The following is a 25,952-nucleotide window of genomic DNA, read 5'->3' as shown; positions in this document are numbered from 1 at the left end:
GTACTTTTTAGAAGATTCATAGATTATCAATTTTTTTTTTATCTGGGAAGGGGCTGTATCAACTGCCACATCCTTTTGTTAAACATTAAATAATAACACCTGGGGGATTAACCCCTTAAGGACACGGCCAATTTTGGCCTTGAGGACAGAGCAATTTTTTTTACATTTCCCCTCTTTGCATCCCGACGCTCATAACTCTTTTATTTTTTGTATGACGTAGTTGTATGAGACTTTGTTTTTTTGCGGGACGAGTTGTATTTTATGTACATACCATTTTTTGGTACAAATACATTATCGTTTAATTTCTATAAATGTTTAATTAGATTAAAATGCTGGAAAAAAGCAGTTGCGCAGCAGTTTTAATATTTTTTTTTTACACCATACACCGATCATCATAAATAATGTTATACATTTGTTGTACAGGTTGTTACGGTCGTGGCGATACCAAATATGTCTATATTATTTCATGTTTTGGGACTTATATTTTAAAAAGTTTATTATAAAAAATGTGTTTGTGTATTTTATTTACTTTTTATTTATTTATTTACCATTATTTTTTTTTTACATTCATTTAACTTTTTTTTTTAATCCCATAAAGGGATTTATCATTTTGATTTTGTAACTGCAATGTACTGGCATAGATCTATATGCCAGTACATTAGCCTGTGTACTGATTGTACACAGGCAGTTGTTAGGACATACCTCAGTATGCCCTAACAACAGGAAATATGTTCAGACAGCCCTGGGGTCCTTCACTGGACCCTGGGCTGTCTGGCCATATGAGTTGTGGGCTTTGATCGCGTCAAGAAGTCGGCGGCCTCCTCGCCGGTGCGAAAGCCCAAGATGGCGCTGGCGGCTCACGCGGCTTCTCAGCACTCGGACGAGTCAGAGGAGGAGAGTACTGTGGATCCTACTGAAGGTACTGATTCACTAAATACATTGTAGGTCTACATTTTCCACAAAGTTGTAGTGTGTTCAACCACATTTGGTTTAAATGTTATGTGTTGATATGTTTTCCTCTTAGGTACTGCATTGTGCTTTGCATTTATGTGCTCACACTAGTTATTCCTGCATTAACTACATCTGTGCTGTACCTGCATTTCAAAACGCTGAAACTTGTATTTTATGGTATATAATCCTTTCCATTCCTGCATTAACTACATCTGTGCTGTACCTGCATTTCAAAACGCTGAAACTTGTATTTGATGGTATATAACTCTGCTTTCCTGTCTTCCTATATAGTCTGTTATCTCTAACTTTTGTCAAAGTTTTGATCGTCGTTAAGTTTTATGATCATCCAGACCAGCTAGTTTATTTGTTTATCTCTGCATAGCTTTTCACCTCATGTGTCTAGTTGATTTGATTAATAGCTGAACGAGCTTAATTAGGCCTAGATCTGAGCATCTACTCCCCTATAAATTTAGATGTAGCATATGGGGAAGGCACTTGTGCAGGGGGGCACGATATCAGAAGTCATCTCTGTCTAAGTGTCATATTGTCAAAGTGTCCTGGCAGTTATACATGGCAGTTGCACAGGGAAAGTGACAGGTAAGCTGCATTACCAAATCAAACAAACTAGCACACATTCTAATTATTAGATTCACGATTTTACCAGTTTACAAACAAAATACAAACAAACATGTTCACTAACGCAAAGTTGTAGTTCTCCTGTCTCTTTTAACTGTGCTCTCTGGAATTCTCGGTCCGTGTGCAACAAACTCACCTTTATTCAGGACTTATTCCTTTCTAACTCTCTCAACCTCCTGCCTCTTACAGAAACATGGCTACACCTGTCTGACACTGCTTCCCCTGCTGCTCTATCTTATGGTGGTCTCCAGTTCTCTCATGCCCCCAGACCAGAGAACAGGCAGGGTGGAGGAGTAGGTATACTTCTTTCCCCACACCACTTTCTAGGTCATTCCCCCGATCCCCTCACTCACATTTTCCTCTTTTGAAGTCCACACCCTCAGACTCTTTCACCCTTTTTCCCTCCGAGTGGCAGTTGTCTACCACCCCCCAGGCTCACCCCGCCAATTCCTGGATCATTTTGCTACCTGGCTTTCACAATTTCTATCCTCTGAAACACCCATTCTCATCATGGGTGACTTCAACATCCCCATTGATAACCCAATCTCCTCATCTGCCTCCCAGTTTTTATCTTTAACCTCCTCCCTATGTCTGTCACAACTTACTAACTCTCCTACACATGAAGACGGGCATTCGCTCGACCTGGTCTTCTTCCGTCTCTGCTCAGTTTCTGACTTTATTAACTCTCCTCTCCCGCTTTCTGACCACAACCTGCTCTCCTTTAATATCAAATATTCTCTGCCTTCCAAGGCCAATGCTACATATCAGACATACAGAAATCTACATGCCATTAACACTCAAAAACTCATAGACAGTCTACAGTCCTCATTGTCCCCTATCACTTCCCTCTCCTGTCCCAATCTGGCTGCCAAACTTTACAATAACACTCAAGAATGCATTGGATGAAGCAGCCCCCCCCTACACTCCAAACCACCAGACAAAGACGACAACCCTGGCACACGCCTCAATCTCGCTTTCTTCAGCGGTGCTTAAGATGTGCCGAACGACTGTGGAGAAAATCGCGGTTGGCTGCAGACTTCCTCCATTACAAATTTATGCTCAAAACTTACAACTCTGCCCTTCACCGCGCCAAACAAGTCTATTTCACTTCTCTCATCTCCACACTATCTAATAATCCAAAACGCCTCTTTGATACTTTTCACTCCCTCCTTAGTCCTAAAGTGCAGACGCCAATCACAGATTTCAGTGCTGAAGACCTGGCCACTTATTTTAATGTTAAAATTGACAAAATCCGCCATGATATCTCCCAGTCCCCTAGTAACATCGATCCCCTTCCCTCCCGCACTCCCTCTTCTTCACTTTCAGCATTTGACCCAATAATAGAAGAAGTCTCTAGGCTCCTCTCTTCTTCTCGTCCTACTACCTGCCCTAGTGATCCTGTCCCCTCACACCTCCTCCAGTCCCTCTCCCCAGCTGTCACTGGTCACCTCACTAAAATATTTAACCTCTCTCTTTCCTCTGGTATCTTTCCCTCCTCTTTTAAACATGCCATTATAAACCCATTACTGAAAAAAACAACACTTGACCCATTCAGCCCTGCCAACTACCGATCAGTCTCTAATCTGCCCTTCATCTCCAAACTCCTGGAACGCTTGGTCTACTCTCGCCTTATCCGCTATCTCTCTGCCAACTCCATTCTTGACCGCTTACAATCTGGTTTCCGCACTCAACACTCCACAGACACTGCCCATACTAAAGTCTCAAATGATCTCTTGGCGGCTAAATCGGAGGGTAAATCCTCTCTCCTGATTCTTCTGGATCTCAATGCAGCCTTTGACACTGTAGACCACAAACTCCTACTTAACATGCTCCACTCTATTGGCCTCAAGGACGCGGCTCTCTCTTGGTTTTCCTCCTATCACTCTGACCGCTCATTCAGTGTGTCATTTGCTGGCTCCACTTCTTCTCCTCTTCCCCTTGCTATCGGGGTTCCTCAGGGATCAGTCCTAGGTCCGCTCCTGTTTTCAATCTACACAGCCCCTATTGGACAAACCATCAGCAGATTTGGCTTCCAGTACCATCTCTACGCTGATGACACCCAATTATATGCCTCTTCCCGTGACAGCACCCCTGCTCTAATACAGTACACCAGTGATTGTCTGTCCGCTGTCTCTAACATCATGTCCTCTCTCTATCTGAAATTGAATCTTTCTAAAACTGAGCTCCTTGTGTTCCCACCATCTACTAACCTCCGTAAACCTGATGTCTCCATCTCTGTGTGTGGCACTATCATAACTCCTAAGCAGCATGCCCGCTGTCTCTGGGTTATTTTTAACTCAGATCTTTCCTTTACTCCTCACATTCAATCACTTTCACACTCCTGTCATTTTCACCTCAAAAACATCTCCAGAATCCGCCCTTTTCTTACTGAGGAAACAGCCAAAACTCTCATTGTTGCTCTGATTCACTCTCGTCTTGACTACTGTAACTCATTACTAGTCGGTCTTCCCCTCACCAAACTCTCCAATCGATCCTCAATGCAGCAGCCAGGCTCATATTTATGAGCTACACCAACGCCTCTACCCTGTGCCAGTCACTGCACTGGTTACCTATACCCTTCAGAATAAAATTCAAACGTATTACTCTCACCCACAAAGCTCTCCCCAGTACTGCACCTCCTTACATCTCCTCCCTCATCTCTGTCTACCACCCTACTCAAGCTCTCCGTTCTACTAACAACCTTACATTAAAATCCTCCATAATCCGAACCTCCCACTCCCGTCTCCAAGATTTTGCTCGTGCTGCACCAGTCCTCTGGAATGTGCTACCCCAGACAATCAGATTAATTCCCAATATCCACAGTTTTAAACGTGCCCTGAAAACACATCTATTTAGACAAGCCTATATCATTCCCTAATCTAACTCCTTTCCATGGCCCTCCTTTTAGATTAGTCATCAGAATAAGATTCCCTCACACTCCTTCTCTTCATGTCAGTCATACACGGATACTGGCTGGTGACCGGCTCATGCAGCTTTATGTGTACCACCCCATGTGTATAAAAATGGCTGGACTATTGTACAGAACAAACACTGTTACACTTTGTGTCTCCTTTATTTCCTCATAGATTGTAAGCTCTTGCGAGCAGGGTCCTCACTTCTCAGGCTTGAATTGTAAATTAACTTTGTCACTATGTAATGTCCGATATTGTTTGTTTTATGTTCCCTCTAAATTGTAAAGTGCTGCGTAATATGTTGGCGCTATATAAAGATTATTATTATTATTATTTATCAATAATGATGACTGATACTCCTTTAAATATTGCTTCTTTTAATGTCAAGGGCTGCAATTCTCCGATGAAGCGCAGTTGCGTGTTTTCTTTAATGGTTAAAAAGAGAATTGATACCTTTCTCCAGGAGACACATTTTCGTAAGGGACATATTCCCAATCTATGCAACTCTGCCTATGATAGGTGGTTCCATGCGCCATGCCCTGATGTTGCTGCTAGAGGGGTTAGTGTTGGAATTGGTAGACAACTACCCTTTACACTGAAGGACACTATGGCAGACTCTGAGGGGAGATATCTATTTCTAAAAAGTCACTTTGGCAATACTTTATTCACAATATGCAATTTGTATGCCCCAAACACACATACGGTCTCCTGGTTGAATACTGTTTTACAAAAGGTGTCAGCCTTCTCTGAGGGGGTGTTGTTATTAGGTGATTTCAACCTTGTCCTTAATCCTTTATTGGACTCTTCATCCAAAAAGTCGGCTCTATCCCAACATGCTGTGAGAAATGTACATTCTAACCTGGTCAAACCTGGCTTGATAGACATTTGGCGCACATTACACCCTGATACTTTAGATTACACATTCTTTTCACCCAGGCAAAGATCTTATCAAAGACTGGATTACATGTTTGCAATGCGTAGATGCCTGCCCCTAGTGATAAAGGCAGAGGTAGGTAATATAACCATATCAGATCACGCCCTGGTATTTCTATCCTTGTCAGTGACAGAGTGCAAATTCATGGATATTGAATAAATCTCTAATTGATAATGACCAAACCAAAGCTGACATAGCTAATAAGATACAAAGCTTTTTTGATTTGAATAGTCCGATAGACACTTCGCAAGCTTCTAGATTGGAGACGCACAAAGCAGTCATAAGGGGGGGATTTCATTTCTTTGGGAGCCTTTCGTAAAAAGCAGAGGGCTAAACAAATATCAGACTTACTCTCCAAAATTGCTAAAATTGAAAAACTCCAAAAAAAAATCATTGGCCACTGCAGAACAAGACAAGCTCGTTCAGTTGTGCCATTCCCTGACAGATGCTCTAAAAAAAAAAAGCTGCCAGATCTTATCTGAAGATACGTCACAAGCATTGTGCTCATGGGGATAGGGAGGGGGCAAAGTTATGTCAGCTTTGGTCAAAAAAGCGAAAGAACGTTCTTTCATTAGGAAGGTAATTTCGGAGAAGTGTGATACAGTTACTGACAGCTCGGGAACAGCTAATGTTTTTTCTACCTTTTACAGTAAACTTTATAATTTAGGCTCGACTCTCAACGAGGCACAGTCATCCCCTAATGGTATGTCCATACATGACTTTCTTGACCCCTGCTCTTACCCACTCTTTCAGATGAGGATGCTGCCAACATCGTTTCTCCAATTACTATAGAAGAGATAAAGAAGGTTCTACATACCATCCCTAAATGGGAAGAGCCCTGGCCCTGACGGATTTCCCATTTCTTATTATAAAAAATATTTCGATATCCTGGTAACTCCTTTAGCAGATTATTTTAATTACTAAAATTCTGAATCTGCAATCGTTGTTAGCGCATATAACATTCCTTCACAAAGAGGGAAAGGACCCCACACTTTGCCAAAATTACAGACCAATATCCCTGTTGAACGCGTATATCAAATTATGGGCGAAAATATTAGCATCCCGGATAGCCCCTATTCTCCCCATAATCGTTAACTTGGAGCAGACAGGGTTTGTAATGGGCGGAGAGGCAAGGGATAATTCGCACAGAGTCATCCATGCCATACAATATGCTGGGAAGCAGAACACACCTTTAGCGATCATAAGTATGGATGCGGAGAAAGCATTTGATAGAGTTGCATGGAATTTCCTTGCTGTAACGCTATCAAAATTTAGGTTCCCGCTGCAGTTCATTAATGCAATATTTACCTTATACTCTAACCCCACCGCGAAGGTCAAGGTTAATGGTATTCTTCCCACACCCTTTGACATAAGAAACACGGCACACGTCAGGGTTGCCCGCTTTCTCCCTCTTTATTCCTCTTATCATTGGACACAATTATACAAGCGATCCGCCAACATACAGAGATTGGGGGGCTGAAGGTAGGCGCGGAGATACACCAAATAGCGGCCTTTGCAGATGACATGCTTCTGTTTATCTCAGAACCGGAGTTGGCATTCCCAGCCCTGCTTAAGCTCTTTAACCCCTTCCCTCTTTAGCCACTTTTGACCTTCCTGACAGAGCCTCATTTTTCAAATCTGACGTGTCACTTTATGTGGTAATAACTCCGGAATGCTTTCATCTATCCAAGCGATTCTGAGACTGTTTTCTCGTGACACATTGCACTTTAAGTTACTATCAAAATTTGCTCGATATGTTCAGTATTTGTGAAAAACACCAAAAATTAGCGAAAAATTGCAAAAATTAGCATTTTTCTCAATTTAAATGTATCTGCTTGTAAGACAGGCAGTTATACCACACAAAATTGTTGCGTATTAACATCACCCATATGTCTACTTTAGATTGGCATCGTTTTTTTGAACATCCTTTTATTTTTCTATGACCTCACAAGACTTAGAACTTTAGCAGCAATTTCTCACATTTTCAAGAAAATTTCAAAAGGCTATTTTTACAGGGGCCAGTTCAGTTGTGAAGTGGTTTTGAGGGCCTTATATATTAGAACCCCCAAAAAGTCACCCCATTTTAAAAACTTCACCCCTCAAAGTATTCAAAACAGCATTTAGAAAATGTCTTAACCCTTTACACATTTCACAGGAATTAAAGCAAAGTAGAGGTGAAATGTACAAATTTCATATTTTTTAGCAGAAATAAATTTTTAATACAATTTTTTTTATAACACAGAAGGTTTTACCAGAGAAATGCAACTCAATATTTGTTGCCCAGTTTCTGCAGTTTTAGGAAATATCCCACATGTGGCCGTAGCGTGCGACTGGACTGAAGCACAGACCTCAGAAGCAAAAGGAACACATATAGGATTTTGGGGCCTTATTTTTGTTAGAATATATTTTAGGCACCATGTCAGGTTTGAAGGGCTCTTGCAGTGACAAAACAGTAAAAATCCCCCAAAAGTGACCCCATCTGGGAAACTAGACACCTCAAGGAAATTATCTAGGGGTGTAGTGAGCATTTTGACTGCACAGGTTTTTTACAGAAATGATTGGAAGTAGGCCGTGAAAATTAAAATCAACATTTCTTCAAAGAAAATGTAGGTTTAGCGATTTTTTTTCTCATTTCCACAAGGACTAAAGGAGAAAAAGCACCGCAAAATTTGTAAAGCAATTTCTCCAGAGTAAAACAATACCCAACATGTGGTAATAAATGGATATTTGGATACACGGCAGGGCTTAGAAGGGAAAGAGCGCCATTTGGCTTTTGGAGCTCAAATTTAGCAGGTATGGTTTGAGAGGCCATGTCACATTTACGAAGCCCCTGAGGGGACAAAACAGTGGAAACCCCCCACAAGTGACCCCATTTTGGAGACTACACCCATTGAGGAAATTATCTAGGGGTATAGTGAGCGATTTGACCCCACAGTTTTTTTGCAGAAATTATTGGAAGTAGGCCCTGAAAATAATAATCTACATTTTTTCAAAAAAAATCTAGGTTTAGCTAATTTTTTCTAATTTCCAGAAGGACTGAAGGAGAAAAAGCACCACAAAATTTGTAAAGCAATTTCTCCCGAGTAAAACAGTAGCCCACATGTGGTAATAAACGGCTGTTTGGACACACGGCAGGGCTTAGAAGGGAAAGAGCACTATTTGGCTTTTTGAGATCACATTTAGCAGGAATGGTTTGCGGAGGCCATGTCACATTTGCAAAGCCCCTGAGGGGACAAGACCATGAAAACGCCCAAAAAGGGACTCCATTTAGGAAACTACACCTCTTGAGGAATTCATCTAGGGGTGTAGTGAGCATTTTGACCCCACAGATGTTTCATAGAATTTATTAGAATTAGGCAGTGAAAATAAAAACAGTCCTTTTTCTTCAATAAGGCGTAGCTTTAGCGCAAATTTTTTCATTTTCTCAAGAAATAAAGGAAAAAAAGAACCCAACATATGTAAAGCAATTTCTCCCGAGTACGGCAATGCCCCATATGTGGTCATAAACTGCTGTTTGGGCAAACGGCAGGGCTCAGAAGGGAAGGACCGCCATTTGGAGTGCAGATGTTGCTGGATTGGTTTCTGGGCGCCTGTGGGCCCAAAACAGTGGAAACCCCACAGAAGTGACCCCATTTTGGAAACTACACCCCTCAATGCATTTACCAAGGGGTGTAGTAAGCATTTTAACCCTGCAGGTGTTTTGTAGAAATTAGTGTTCACTCGATGTTGCAGAGTGAAAATGGGATTTTTTTCCATAGATATGCCAATATGTGGTGCCCGGCTTGTGCCACCATAACAAGACAGCTCTCTAATTATTATGCAGTGTTTCCCGGTTTTAGAAACACCCTACATGTGGCCCTAATCTTTTGCCTGGACATATGACAGGGCTCAGGAGTGAAGACTACCATGCGGAGTGGAGGCCTAATTTGGCGATTTACAAAGTATTGGTTCACAACTGCAGAGGCTCCGATGTGAAATAATAAAAAGAAACCCCTGAGAAGTGACCCCCATTATGGAAACTGCACCCCTCAAGGCATTTATTAAGGGGTGTAGTGAGCATTTTCACCCCACAGGTCTTTTCCATAAATGAATGCGCTGCGGATGGTGCAAATTAAAAATGTATATTTTTCCCTAGATATGCCATTCAGTGGCAAATATGTCATGCCAAGCTTATGACGCTGGAGACACACACCCCAAAAATTGTTAAAAGGGTTCTCCCGGGTATGACGATGCCATATATGTTGAAGGAAACTGCTGTTTGGGCACGCTGTAGGGTTCAGAGCCGAGGGAGCACCATTTGGCTTTTGGAGAGCGGATTTTGCTTGGTACTATATTTGTTTGAGTATTGCTGGTGTTTCCATTTATAATGTGGGGGTACATGTAAGCGGGGTGGAGTATATAAGGGGCATAGTCAGATGGTATAAAAAAAAAATAATAATCCATAGATGTGTGTTACGCTGTGAAGCAATCCTTTCCGCACAGGCCAGTGTCGCACTGATAAATGGTGTCATTTCTTATCCCCCTTTTGGTCCACACGCCGCACCTTTTGTAGTTAGGGGAATTTTGCTGGGAAAGTGTTGTCCTGGTATAATACGGGCACCATCGCTTCCAGCGGATATGTTTGGGCCCTCCCCTTCCTGGTTCCCTAATTTTAGGTCCTTAATAAATCGCCTCTTGAAACAGAAGAAATGTTCCCCTCGGGCACAACTGCATATTTTTTTATTTCCTGACTTATTGGAGCCATAACTAATTTTATTTTTCATAGACGTAGCGGTATGAGGGCTGGTTTGTTGCGGGACGAGCTGTAGTTATTATTAGTACCATTTTGGGGTACATGTGACTTTTTGATCACCTTTTATCCTATTTTTTGGGATGCCAGGTAAACAAAAAAACGCAATTCTGGCACAGCTTTTTTCGTTTTTTTTTATACAGCGTTCACCATGCGTTATAAATGACATGTTAACTTTATTCTGCGGGTCAGTACGATTCCGGCGATATCAAATTTATAGCACTTTTTTATGTTTTACAACTTTTTGCACAATAAAATTACTTTTGTAAAAAGAATGTATTTTTTCTGTCGCCAAGTTGTGAGAACCATAACTTTTGTCGCCGGAGGTGTATGAGGGCTTGTTTTTTGCGGGACGAGCTATAGTTTTTATAGGTACCATTTTTGGATACGTGCGACTTTTCGATCACTTTTTATTCTAATATTTGTAGGGCAAAGTGACCAAAAAACAGAAACTCTGGTAAAGTTTTTACGTTTTTTGTTTTTTACGCTGTTCACCGCGTGCAATAAATAATATAATATTTTGATACCTCAGGTCGTTACGGTGGTGGCGATACCAAATACATATGGTTTATTATTATTTTTCAATAATAAAGGACTTGATAAGAGTAAAAGGGTGATTGTGTTTTATTTGATTACTTGAAACTTTTATTGTTTTCAAACTTTTATTTTTTGCACTTTTTTATACTTTTTTTTACACTTCTCTTCAAGTCCCACTATGGGACTTGAAGGTCCAACGGTCAGTTTTTTTTTTTTTCTAATACATTGCACTACCTATGTAGTGCAATGTATTAGATCTGTCAGTCATTCACTGACAGCAAGCCGATTAGGCTTCGCCTCCCGGCGGGGCCTAATCGGCTTCCGTAATGGCAGAACAGAAGACCATTGTGTCTCCTGTTGCCATAACAGCAGTCGCCAGTCCCGATTGCCTGTCAGGGCTGACGATCTTCTAGTAACCGCTACGATGCAGCAATCGCTTTCGATTGCTGCATCGAAGGGGTTAAAGGCAGGGATCGGAGCTAGCTCCGGTTCCTGCCGTTACAGGTGGATGTCAGCTGTACAGTACAGCTGACTTCCACCGCTGAGGACGCCGGATCAGCTCCTGACCCGGCGCCATATTGCCGGCAGCTACGGAAGCCGATCAGGCTCCGCCGCCGGGCGGATCTTGGCCGGCTTCGGTGCTAGGCAGACCGGGAGGCCAGTATTAGGCCATTGCAGCCACCGGAACCCCGGCAATTTCATTGCTGGGGCTCCGATGAGCTGCAAACACCTTAAGTGCAGCGATCGCGTTTGAGCGCTGCACTTAAGGGGTTAATGGCGGGGATCGAAGCTAATTTCGGTCCCCACCGTTACAGTCGGATGTCAGCTGTAAGATACAGCTGAGATCCGACGATGATGGCACCGACTCAGCTTCTGAGCCGGTGTCAAACATTTGCCGTAAATGTACGGCATTTTGCGGGAAGTCAATGCATTCCATGACGTACATTTACGGCAAATGTGGGGAAGGGGTTAAACAGTTTGGAGATGTATCTCATTTTAAAATGAATTACGAAAAGTGCGAAGTATTGGGTTTAAATATATCCCCTGAGAGGATCTCGAGACTCTCCAGGGAGTTTCCATTTAAGTGGCCCACATCCCATATTAAGTACCTAGGTGTGAGGCTCTCTGGCGACATCTCTGAGATCCTCTCATCGAACTATTTGCCCCTTCTCAATTCGGTTTCTTCTCAACTTAAAGACTTAAATATACCTTTGATATCGTGGCTGGGAAGGAAAAATCTCCTAAAGGCATATATATTGCCCAAATTCCTTTATTTACAACAAACTGCGCCGGGGTGTTTATTCCTACTTCATACTTTACTAAATTAAGACGTATGTTCTCTTAATTTATCTGGAGGCAGTCCCGATCTCACCTATCCTATAAACAATTGACATTGTCTAGGGAACAAGGGGGATTTGGTCTACCTGATATGGTCATGTATTAGGCTGGATTCACACGAGCACATTACAGACGGAACATATTTCGGCCGGAAGACCCGGACCGAACACACTGCAGGGAGCCGGCCTCCTAGCATCATAGTTATGTACGATGCTAGGAGTCCCTGCCTCGCTGCCGAACAACTGTCCCGTACTGTAATCATGTTCGGTCCGCAGTGTGTTCGGTCCGGGACTTCCGTCCGAAATACGTTCCGTCCATTAAGGACGTAATGTGCTCGTGTGAATCCAGCCTTATCATGCAGCTCAATTTAGAACACTTATCGAATTACTTTCAAGGGCCTCACCTAAACTTGCTAGATCGCTGGCCTTCCATACACTTACCCCTTCTGCCTTGGCTACCCGCATCCCATCAATTACATGGAAACTCAAGACTCATATTTAAAGAGCCTATTACATAGCTGGTCATACATTCATACACACCTAAAACCCATACTGTTCCCATCATCAATAACTCCGGCGAATCTTCTTCCTTATTTGCTAGATACTAATTATAATGACCCTCTGGGGTTATGGCAAACTCTAAAGCCATGCTCGTTGGGGGAACTGCTTGGAGATAGGCAAACAACTGAACATGCCTCTTTTTTTCCTACATTCTCCAAGCATGTTTAGTCATCCATGCAATATGCGCACTTTGACATATGTATGAGATTCCTTCTCAGTTTCCATATAAAAAGGGATTTATCGTGGTATAAAACCCTTTTATGTATGCCCACTCCTCCGAAACGCCTTTTATCCACATTGTATAGAAAACTATTAGCAAACCAAACCACTGTCAGACCAAATTTTTGGGCGGATTTTGACCAAGTGGGTGTTGTACAGAGGAGTGTATGACGCTGACCAATCAGTGACCAGTCAGTGTCATACACTTCTCATTGTTCCAGCCCAGCATGATCCACAGCACAGTGTGCAGTGAAAGAAGCTGAGCTGGAACAATGAGAAGTGTATGAAGCTGATTGGTCACTGTTTGGTCAGCCTCATACACTTTTTTAAAACACCCACTTGGTCAACATTAAAAACACGCCCAGTTGGTCTTTAAGAAACTAATTAGCATAAATCTAAAATTGCTCATAACTTGCTAAAAAATTATTGTTTTTCAAAATAAAAACCACTGCTGTTATCTACATTACAGCGTCGATCAGACTATGTAGGAGACAGGGCACTTATAATCTGGTGACAGAGCCTCTTTAAATCTCACCTTCTCTGATAGTGTGGCCAAAAATATTATGTCTCGGTCTCACGGTTTTTCACGTTGCATTACAACACAGGAGAATTCTTATAAGGTATTAACCAGATGGTACCGACGTCCTATTGTTGTCTCCAAAATGTATCCGAGTTCTCCTAATGTCTGTTGGAGGTGTGGCCGATCCCCAGGATCCTTACTTCATATATGGTGGGAGTGTCCTTCTATTTCCGCTTACTGGAAATCTATTGAAACTCAGATTAATAACATCTGTGCTACTTCTATTACTTTGTCTCCTTCTCTTGTATTGCTAAATCATTCCACCCCAGAATGTCCTTTAGCTAAACATAGTCTTCCAACGCACTTAATAATGGCTGCTAAGCTACTTGTACCTCTTGTGGCTTAATAAGGATCCACTATGTGGATAGACAGGGTGAAGCAAATATATCATCTTGAGGAACTCTCTAGTTGGGAGAGACGATCTCACGAAACATTTGTGACACAATGTACACAACCAATATGGAGGACAACCTGAATTCCCCTTAAGTTATATCCATAAGTGGTATCGTATTAGCGAGGAAAAAGGGCATACAATGGTGCCTATGACTATATATAACAAATAGCTATGACTCCTAGAATATCTAGAACAACAACCTAAAGAATGGAGTCAATACACAGCTTTGACTAGTAAAAAGTAATTTTTATTGATACAAAACATAAAACATGAAAACAATTCACACATTAAAATCAGAGATGACTGCCACAGTGTGGAAAAATTGGAAGCCAGACAGGTATGAAGTATAAATAGCAGTGTATGAATATAGGAGTATAATACTCCAGAGGATAACATCAAAAGGGACTGAGAAAACCAATCTAAATTAATATATGCAGTCCTGGGTCATGGTACATAGTTGTAAGCATAAAGGAATAAAGAAGTGCCTAACCTATCCACATTGCAATGTGGGAGAAGGCATATGAGTAGCATGTTAGAACCTTACCCATAGTGTGTTATCCTGCTGTCTGGCGTCACACCCGACGCGCGTTTCGGCGGAGGAGCCTTCGTCCGCTATTTATACTTCATACCTGTCTGGCTTCCAATTTTTCCACACTGTGGCAGTCATCTATGATTTTAATGTGTGAATTGTTTTCATGTTTTATGTTTTGTATCAATAAAAATTACTTTTTACTAGTCAAAGCGGTGTATTGACTCCATTCTTTAGGTTGTTATTTGTGACACAATGGTCTAAGTGGACTGCCTGGGTATCGGCCTTGCATCCATGACCTACTCGTGGACATGTTAATGTTTTATTATTTATAGCACTCGATATATGCCGAAATTATAATCTACAAACTCATTTGATACACGGTTATAGCACAATATGATGTACCTTGTTTGTTGGTGTTATTTATTTTCTTTGATGGCCTTGCTTCTTGACTTTTCTGGATATTATTTGATCAGATGGTCTAATGTTTTCACCATTACTAGAAAATATGTATGTATAAAACGTGAAGCTGCCATTGGTCGTTCTTCTTTTATCAAAATTTATGTTAATGTATGTGTTTAATTTTTTGAAAATAAATATTTGAGAAAAAAAAAAATCATATGAAAAGGGCAGCTCTAAATGTGGAAAAACTAGGTGTTTTTGTTGTTGTACGATCACCAACACTGACTCTTTTCAATCACACCAAACTGAAAATAAATATAAAAATCGAGACATAATTGAATTGTCAATCCAAATATGTGATTTATTTATCAATATTTTAAAAGATTGTGTTTTTATAAAGTGTTGTTTTAAAACTCTGTACCTACAGTTTGGGGCAAGTACTAACATCCAAATTACTAAAGTAATGACCTATACAGCCAATATATTTCTATTTCCATTTTTATTTTATTTCATTGTGATAATTTTAAATGACACCCTAAAAAAATCCTAACAGGAACATATCGGTATGTCACTATGATAACCTATGACGCTTTGTAGTGAAGGCTAAATTCGTAGCTACTCCTTATTAATCTCTTTTACATATTTAAATTCATTTTATTCTTGTTTTAATCATATATGTTTTTTATAGATTCAAAACAGACATATAATTACTTTTTATATATATAAATAAGTATTTGATCCCTTGCTGATTTTGTAAGTTTGCCCACTGTCAAAGACATGAACAGTCTAGAATTTTTAGGCTAGGTTAATTTTACCAGTGAGAGATAGATTATATAAAAAAAAAAAACTGAAAATCACATTGTCAGAATTATATATATTTATTTGCATTGTGCATAGAGAAATAAGTATTTGATCCCTTTGGCAAACAAGACTTAATACTTGGTGGCAAAACCCTTGTTGGCAAGCACAGCAGTCAGACATTTTTTTGTAGCTGATGATGAGGTTTGCACACATGTTAGATGGAATTTTGGCCCACTCCTCTTTGCAAATCATCTGTAAATCATTAAGATTTCGAGGCTGTCGCTTGGCAACTCGGATCTTCAGCTCCCTCCATAAGTTTTCGATGGGATTAAGGTCTGGAGACTGGCTAGGCCACTCCATGACCTTAATGTGCTTCTTTTTGAGCTACTCCTTTGTTGCCTTGGCTGTATGTTTCAGGTCAGTGTCGTGCTGGAAGACCCAGCCACGAGCCATTTTTAATGTCCTGGTGGAGGGAAGGAGGTTGTCACTCAGGATTTGACAGTACATGGCTCCATCCATTCTTCCATTGATGCGGTGAAGTAGTCCTGTGCCCATAGCAGAGAAACACCCACGAAACATAATGTTTCCACCTCCATGCTTGACAGCGGGGACGGTGTTCTTTGGGTCATAGGCAGCATTTCTCTTCCTCCAAACACGACGAGTTGAGTTAATGCCAAAGAGCTCAATTTTAATCTCATCTGACCACAGCACCTTCTCCCAATCACTCTCAGAATCATCCAGATGTTCATTTGCAAACTTCAGACGGGCCTGTACATGTTCCTTCTTGAGCAGGGGGACCTTGCGGGCACTGCAGGATTTTAATCCATTTCGGCGTAATGTGTTACCAATGGTTTTCTTGGTGACTGTGGTCTCAGCTGCCTTGAGATCATTAACAAGTTCCCCCCGTGTAGTTTTCGGCTGAGCTATCACCTTCTTCAGGATCAAGGATACCCCACGAGGTGAGATTTTGCATGGAGCCCCAGATCGATGTCGATTGACAGTCATTTTGTATGTCTTCCATTTTCTTACTATTGCACTAACAGTTGTCTCCTTCTCACCCAGCGTCTTACTTATGGTTTTGTAGCCCATTCCAGCCTTGTGCAGGTCTATGATCTTGTCCCTGACATCCTTAGAAAGCTCTTTGGTCTTGCCCATGTTGTAGAGGTTAGAGTCAGACTGATTAATTGAGTCTGTGGACAGGAGTCTTTTATACAGGTGACCATTTAAGACAGCTGTCTTTAATGCAGGCACCAAGTTGATTTGGAGCGTGTAACTGGTCTGGAGGAGGCTGGACTCTTAATGGTTGGTAGGGGATCAAATACTTATTTCTCTGTGCACAATGCAAATAAATATATATAATTTTGACTATGTGATTTTCTTTTTTTTTTCTTTATATAATCTATCTCTCACTGGTAAAATTAACCTAGCCTAAAAATTCTAGACTGTTCATGACTTTGACAGCGGGCAAACTTACAAAATCAGCAAGGGATCAAATACTTATTTCCTTCACTGTATATATATATATATATATATATATATATATATATATATATATATATATATATTAAACGTAAATGCTCTTTATGATGATATAGATTATGTTTTATTAGACTATAATTTATTAAGATACTTTTTAACATTTGGGATACTAAAAATTGTGTTGTAATATACATCGAATTTCTAGTTCATTGTTTGTCTGTGTTCAGCCGTAAACATGACCTGTAACCCTGACCCGGTAGTCGTTATTCCAGCCGACCTTACTCTCGGTTATATAAATTGTACCCCACACACCTTGATCATTTGTACACTACATGAGGAAGAAGCCAGTTCGGTTTCGAAACACTTTGATGTTGTATATTGTACTTAATAAAAACACTTTGTACTTACCTTGTCTACGTGACTGGACTTAACTGGGCTGAACGAACAATTCTAGCCGTGGACCCCACACAAACCGTCTGCGCCAGAGAGATATCCGCCTTTTTTCCTTCGTACTCCTCTTGCTATTGGTAGGGTGAGCAGATAAACCAGAAGGGGGCTCTCCCCCGAGTAGTAGGCAAAACTATGGTCTTTACTATCCATCTAGCAATAGTCCTACTGGTAACGGTCTCCCAGTTAGAGCTCTGAAATTGCACATTTGAAAGGATTTTTCTAAATTTCCTAGTGACTTCTGCATACTTAAATCAGGGACCTCATAATATCTTTTTCATTTTTGGGCATTGGAACAAGGAGGGTGAGATAATCTCCTGAGAGGCATAGTAAAGGGGATGCAGCAGAAATGGCAGTTATTCCCCCCCCCCCCGGTCTCTTTGCAGATGTAATCGCAATTAAAATAGTTGCATTGTAGGACTAAACCTTAAGTGGGATACTGTCTAGGAGCTAAAAGGAAGGCTCGAAAGAGTCTAGACAATATCAAGTTTAAGTCTAAGAAGGGCAATCTAGATTTTAAAGAAGGTTTTAGCCTCAAGGCTGCTTTGAAAACCTTCTAATCAAGAAATGCTCACATAATCTAACCTGAGGTAGAGTTCTAAGAGTGGATATCTTTTCCTTAATAGTGCTGGGACTTTAGTTTTTATGTATTTCTTCCTGTAGGAAGTCTAAAATTACTGGTCTTGCTGGCCCCTTAGGCATGTCAATGGGCTCTTCAACAAAATTAAGAAATATACTCCAAATTGCAAGATATACATCCAAAGTCATCTATATATAAAACACACACACACACACACACACACACACACACACACACACACACATGAATATATATACACACACACAAATACCTCTTCTTACCTTGTGATGTAAGCAGCCGATAGTTCTCCATCATGACCTCTTCGTACAGATCCTTGTGTCCTTCTAGATACTACCACTCCTACATAGAAAAATAGACAGTTAAATCCTGACAACTTATAGGAACCTGACACACACAATGATACAGTCATCACCCAGACACCTCCACTGCGGTTACTGTAGAATTTACCAGCAGTGTCACCTCTCCAGTCAGCAGCTCAGTCATCTTGCAGATCAGTTCTTCTTATTATTGTTCTTCTCATGTATCCGGGAGAGAGGGGGGAGGCTCTGTGATAGGGCTCTGACTACTGCTCCATACTCCTGACTGGAGATGGATGATGGGAGACGTACAGTCACCCGATGTCTTCTTCACTATTGTGTAATGATTCTGTGTATAGTGAGAGACACTTTTTTTTTTAAAACAATAGTTTTCTATTGAACTTCCAATAAGAAAAAATAATAATAATAAAATATAACTGTCACATTCCAGGCAAAATGACTACTATAAGAAAGCTGATAACATCTATAAAACTGAGCCTGGCTGGCCTATCAGTGCCAAGGACTACACTGTAAGTAGGGGGTCCATAGATATAACAACAATAACAACCAAGGTTAAGCTTGGACTAACAGTGGAAAACAAAAAAAAAAGACACGAAAGGGAAGGGATGGCGCTCGGGCCATGCCTGTAGAGCAGCCAGTAACACTGTCAAAAAGGTGCTAAATTAGTTGGGAAGTTATAGGCCCTCCAGGTTGCCCACGACAAGGCCGTTAGTTTCTCATTAATCATGTAGTAGTTCATTTGCTGCTTAACTTCAGAGAATACTGCATCCAAGCTCTTGCTATGGTCTGTTTGGCAGCAATAAAGAAGAAATTAATAGGTTTTTGCTTTGAGCAGGGCACCTCTTTAATGGACTTATAGAAGCGCGTCCCATGTGTTTTTGGCTAGGTTAAAACCTGTGACAGTGCGGATGAGACCGTAAAGTCATATCCCTGGTCTGCTGGCTTTTGGGCAGGTACACCAGGTGTGAAGCATATCTCCAGGGAAGGCGCAACCTCGAAAGCAAGTTCAGGGATAACCGGGGACGGCATGGGCAATGTGGACCAGCACTAGATACCAGCTTAATAGTAGCTTATATAAATATTCTAAATATCAATGTGTTTATAGGGCTACGGACAGTCTGGGAAATGGCTAAACGCACCACTGGTGGGCGTGCTAAACAATTGGTTTGTATTTCAAGTGGAGTTACAAAACCGGATTGACTTGCTGTGTTCTTGTGTGACAAAGTGTGGACTATTGTATGTGATATATGAATTGAGTGCTTGCTAAAAGAAGTTTGCAAAACGGTTTTGACACAATTTAAAACCATTTTTTCTTTGCAGCTTACTTCCTGCTGAGCAGCTGACTAGGGGGAGGGGTTAACTGGTCCCAGGTGGTATAAATTAGCCCTCAGGACTCTGGAGAGCCTGCTCTGGTGGGCGTGCTAAACAAGTGGTTTGTATATCAAGTGGAGTTACAAAACCGGAGTTAAAAAGAGGAGTTAAAGTGCCTGTAAGTACTCTTCTTTTCTTTTACTTTAACAACTGTTCACAGTTTTTCTTTTTGGTAACTGGGATAATGGATAGCAGGATTGGAGGTTTTCTTCAGTGCACAGTTTGCCATATGTATGCACGACTGGAGCCTGAGTTACAGGGTGAATACCTCTGTGGCAGATGTGAGCATGTTGGTCACCTGGAAGCTCGCATTAGAGATCTGGAGGAGCAGAATGCAACACTGAGGAAGATAGACAATCTTGAGCGTAGCTTGATGCTCACGGAGCATGCAGTTAGTGGGATAGAACTGAAGGGTGAAGACATGGGTGAGCAGGATCAGGCAAGTAGCTGGGTTAATGTAGTTAGGGGCAGTAGAAAGGGGTCCAAGAAAAGGAAGGCCAATCCTGTTTCTGATATTCCAAGCAAAATTGCCAAGTTGGCTGATGATGCGAGGGTGTCTGTCTCAGAAATGGCAGCCCTAGTGGATACTGATCTCCCTAACAGCCGGGAGAACAGCCCAGCTAGTAGTCGGCAGGATGGTAATGCAAGTAAGCCAAGACAATTGAAAGTTGTAGGGGATTCTATAATCAGGAAGACGGACAGAATAATTTGTCGCCAAGACCGCCTCAACCGAATGGTTTGCTGTCACCCTGGTGCCAGGGTTCGGCATGTGGTGGAACGGGTGGACAAATTGCTGGGAGGGGCTGGTGATGATCCAGCTGTTGTGGTCCATGTCGGTACCAACGACAGAATAAATGGTAGGAACTAGGCTACAAGCTGAAGGGAAGGACCTCCAAGGTTGTATTCTCAGGAATACTGCATGTGCCATGCGCATCACAGGAAAGACAGTGGGAACTCAGGAAGATAAATGCATAGCTTAAGTCTTGGTGTAGAGGAGAAGGCTTTGGGTTCCTAGAGCACTGGGCTGACTTTTCATTGGGGTACAAACTGTATTCTGCAGATGATTTGCACCTAAATGGAAGGGGGTCTGCTCTGCTGGGGGAGAGAATTCTAGCTGGGGTGGTGGAGTATTTAAACTAGAGCTGAGGAGGGAGGTCAATGTAAAAAATAAAGGGGTAGTTAGGTTAGAGAGGGATCAGACTTTATTGGTGGGCGGAGAAACAGACTGTGGGGAGAGGACTAGACAACAGGATAAGGAGTTCCTTTTGTTACAAAACAGCAGTGTAAATAAAAATGCCCAAATAATGTCAAATAATCACATTTCTGATAATAAAAGTGAAAAACTGAAAGGCAAGTTAAAGTGTATGTTCACAAATGCCAGAAGTCTAGCAAGCAAAATGGGGGAGCTGGAGGCCTTGATACTGGAAGAAAATATAGATATAGTTGGTGTTGCTGATACATGGCTAGGCTCTACGCACGACTGGGCTGTAAATCTACAGGGTTTTACACTTTTTCGGAAAGACAGGACAAATAGGAAAGGTGGTGGTGTATGTCTGTATGTGAGAAGTGATATGAAGGCGAGTGTAAAAGAGACAATATTGGGTGAAGACTGAGAGGAGGTTGTGGGTGCAACTAGAAAGGGAGGTAATCACAGAAAAAATTACTTTTGGTGTAATCTATAGACACCCCAATATAACTGAGGAGATGGAAGGTCAACTATATAAACAGATGGAGCGGGCTGCACAGGCGGGTACTGTAGTAATAATGGGAGATTTTAATTACCGGGACATTAATTGGTGTCATGGTTAGGCTTCAACTGCAAAGGGGAGACATTTCCTCAACCTGTTGCAGGAAAATTTTATGGGCCAGTTTGTGGAAGACCCGACTAAAGGTGAAGCTCTGTTGGATCTGGTAATTTCTTATAATTCAGATGTTGTTGGGAATGTCAATGTTCGTGAAAACCTCGGTAACAGTGATCACAATATAGTTACATTTTACTTATACTGTAAAAAACAAACAGGCTGGGAGGACAAAAACACTTAATTTTAAGAAAGCCAATTTCCCCAGGATGAGGGCTGCAATTCAAGAAATAGACTGTGAAGAACTAATGTTAAATAATGGGACAAATGATAAATGGGAGATTTTCAAATCTACTTTGGGTAATTATAGTGCAAAATTTATTCCTATAGGTAACAAGTATAAACGACTAATATTAAACCCCACATGGCTTACACCTTCTGTAAAAAGGGCAATATATGACAAAAAAAGGGCATTTAAAAAATACAAATCTGAGGGTACAGCTGTAGTCTTTTTAAATTATAAAGAGCGTAATAAAATCTGTAAATATGTAATAAAATTAGCAAAAATACAAAATGAAAGGCAGGTGGCCAAGGATAGTAAAACAAATCCCAAAAAATTCTTCAAGTATATAAATGTAAAAAAGCCAAGGTCTGAACATGTAGGACCCCTAGATAGTGGTAATGGGGAGTTGGTCACAGGGGATCAAGAGAAGGCAGAGTTACTAAATGGGTTATTTAGCTCTGTATATAGAACAGAAAAAAGAGCAGCTGATGTAGGCGGTGCCAGTGCTGTTAATATATCAGATGATATACTGAATTGGATGAATGTAGATATGGTCCAAGCTAAATTAAATAAAATAAATGTGCACAAGGCCCAGGGACCAGATGGGTTACACCCTAGAATTCTTAAAGAGCTTAGTTCAGTTATTTCTGTCCCCCTTTTCATAATATTCAGAGATTCTCTAGTGACTGGTATAGTGCCAAGGGACTGGCACAGGGCAAATGTGGTGCCTATTTTCAAAAAGGGTTCTAGGTCTTCCCTGGGTAATTATAGACCAGTAAGCTTAACATCCATCGTGGGGAAAATGTTTGAGGGGCTATTGAGGGACTATATACAGGATTATATGACAAAAAATTGTATTATAAGTGACAGCCAGCATGGTTTTACCAAGGACAGAAGTTGTCAAACTAACCTGATCTGTTTTTGTGAAGAGGTGAGCAGAAGCTTAGACAGAGGGGCCGCTGTGGATATAGTGTTTTTGGACTTTGCAAAGGCATTTGACACTGTCCCTCATAGACGTCTAATGGGTAAATTAAGGACTATAGGTTTAGAAAATATAGTTTGTAAATGGATTGAGAATTGGCTCAAGGACCGTATCCAGAGAGTTGTGGTCAATGATTCTTACTCTGAATGATCCACGGTTACAAGTGGTGTACCCCAGGCTTCAGTGCTGGGACCACTATTATTCAACTTATTTATTAATGATATAGAGGATGGGATTAATAGCACTATTTCTATTTTTGCAGAGGACACCAAGCTATGTAATATTGTTCAGTCTATGGAAGATGTTCGTGAATTGCAAGCGGATTTAAACAAACCAAGTGTTTGGGCATCCAGTTGGCAAATGAAGTTTAACGTAGATAAATGTAAAGTTATGCATCTGGGTACCAACAACCTGCATGCATCATATGTCCTAGGGGGAGCTACACTGGGGAATTCACTTGTTGAGAAGGATCTGGGTGTACTTGTAAATAATAAACTAAATAACAGCATGCAGTGTCAATCAGCTGCTTCAAAGGCCAGCAAGATATTGTAGTGTATTAAAAGAGGCATGGACTCGCGGGACAGGGATGTAATATTGCCACTTTACAAAGCATTAATGAGGCCTCATCTAGAATATGCAGTTCAGTTCTTGGCTCCAGTTCATAGAAAGGATGCCCTGGAGTGGGAAAAAATACAAAGAAGAGCAACGAAGCTAATAAGGGGCATGGAGAATCTAAGTTATGAGGAAAGATTAAAAGAATTAAACCTATTTAGCCTAGAAAAAAGACGACTAAGGGGGGACATGATTAATTTATATAAATATATGAATGGCACATACAAAAAATATGGTGAAATCCTGTTCCATGTAAAACCCCCTCAAAAAACAAGGAGGCACTCCCTCCGTCTGGAGAAAAAAAAGTTCAACATGCAGAGGCGACAAGCCTTCTTTACTGTGAGAACTGTAAATCTATGGAATAGTCTACCGCAGGAGCTGGTCACAGCAGGGACAGGAGATGGCTTTAAAAAATGGTTAAATAATTTCCTACTGTAGAACTAAAAAATATTAGCTCCTATGTGTAGAAATTTTTCCCTTCCCTTTTCCCGTCCCTTGGTTGAACTTGATGGAAATGCGTCTTTTTTCCACCGTACTAACTATGTTACTATGTAACCTATCGTGAGAAAATGATGGACCTTTTAAGAGCAATACCCTAAAAGGCTGAGAAGAGGCATGGGCCAGGGGAAAAGTGGAGTGTCAAATATCGGCAATAAGGGGAGGTGGGGGAGATTAATCCCAAGGAGTATTAAATATTTTCCCACAATCAAAGGGAATGTGTGATAACGGGGTTAGTGATTTGATGTCGGGAGATAAGAGACTCTGGAGAGTGGAAGAACAACATTTTTAAGCTTTCAGAATAAGCCATAGTGGGGCTTCAGCGTATGTATGATATTTCACCAGGGGAGCAATTTGGGTGGCATACAAATGTTTAGTTACATCCGTTACACCAAAACTCGAAGCGTGGAGAGGTAAAGGACCAATTTCGGGGTTCTAGGAACAAAGCCATTCCAGATATACTGCACTTATCTTTGTTCCCAGTCCCTGTACCAGGTTATTACCACTTTGAAATAGTAGAGCAGCTTAGGTGGAAAAGTAATTTTGAGCGGACATGGCCAGCTATGGGAGAGTGAAGACATGTCCTCCTGAGCTCCCTAATTGAACACCCCTAAATCGACTGGCATCCAGCCTCCAGAATGGGGAAAACCTCCAAGAAACCAGGGACAAAGCCCACAACCCGTTCCTCATCGCTGCAAGGAGACATTGTGGCATATTTGGGGCGGACTGCGCCACCACAGATTCAAGACTCACTCCTCCATGAGGCCCAAACCCAGACCCATGATGGCCGCCCCCATCACCTCCCTCACCCCGACCCTCCAGAACGCCTGACTCACTCACCCTTGCTGTGCATCTACCAGCTCGAGCGGACCAGACAGCAGTGACCTCCCATCTCCCCCTACACCACAATAGGGAGAATGCTGTCTATCAAACCGCCACGGCTGCACAAGACGACTGATCAGAACTCTTGTCCACTGGTCCGCAGCCTACCAGTTAGCCGGGACCCCTCCACATAGCGATCCTGACGCTGGCCCCGCCGGATGCTTGGAGCATCGGCTTCCTACACAGATCCAACAGCCGGGGATTTGCAGACCGTTATGAAGGCCACCAGTACCCGGATGCAGCATCTCCCGGCTCACAGCCACAAACTGCGACGCGTTCATCAGGTGCAACACTGAGGATGGAGGAGTTATTGTCTGCTGCACCACAGCCTGCCTCCTTCGTGTGGGAGCCCCACGGAACACTCCCACACAACCAGGCTCTGTTGATTTATCACCACCTAAGTGGGGAATTCCTCAAAAGTCTGCACTACAGACGACATCAGCACCAGATTGAGTACGGGGGCCAATTACCCCCAATACCTCTAACTCCCAACCACAATGAGGTGTCACACCTAATATCCCACACATCCAAACAAGATCTGGAGGCGGCTAAGGTGTCCCCCACATGGTCCTCTGGCTCTACCTGTGTGTCACGAAGCGGAGTGTGGACCCACTGGGCCGTACCGCGTAGCGGGATCACAGCTGGCCAAACAGGTAAAGTACAGAGTTCAGTAGTTTAGTGAGGATACCTGAGGCAACGTAGATAGTAGTGAGGCAAGCACGTCCGGGACCAGGCGGCAGGAAGACGTCAGGTGAGGCATAGAAAAACAAGAATAGACTGTAGCACAGTGCGGCAACAGCTCAGCACGGCACTAGAACAGGATTGAACGGAAACAGGATACGAGATACAGGAACGAGGTACACTGGGAAACTGGGAGACCATTAGCATGACAAACTATGGGTAACAAACAACGCTCTGGCAAAAAGCAAGAGGGCAGAGCCCTTTTTATAGCCCAGGGCATCCTGGGCTAAATTACAGACTTCCTGCAAAATGCGCGCACTGGCCCTTTAAGACCGTGCACGCGCGGGCGCACGTGCCCTCCAGAGACAGAGTCTCGAAGTCCGGGAGTGAGTGCCGGCGCCTCACAACAGGGCGACAC

The 25,952-nt window shown here is 41.9% G+C and overlaps 1 pseudogene; it reads right to left on the bottom strand.

The window, feature by feature from the left end:
• Positions 1-25,952, bottom strand: part of LOC142701777 (uncharacterized) — a 135,725-nt pseudogene that overhangs the window by 76,553 nt on the left and 33,220 nt on the right.

The sequence above is a fragment of the Rhinoderma darwinii genome, chromosome 1 (assembly GCF_050947455.1).
Source record: "Rhinoderma darwinii isolate aRhiDar2 chromosome 1, aRhiDar2.hap1, whole genome shotgun sequence".
Classification (NCBI taxonomy): Eukaryota; Metazoa; Chordata; class Amphibia; order Anura; family Rhinodermatidae; genus Rhinoderma; species Rhinoderma darwinii.
This window is presented reverse-complemented; position numbering and strand designations above follow the sequence as displayed.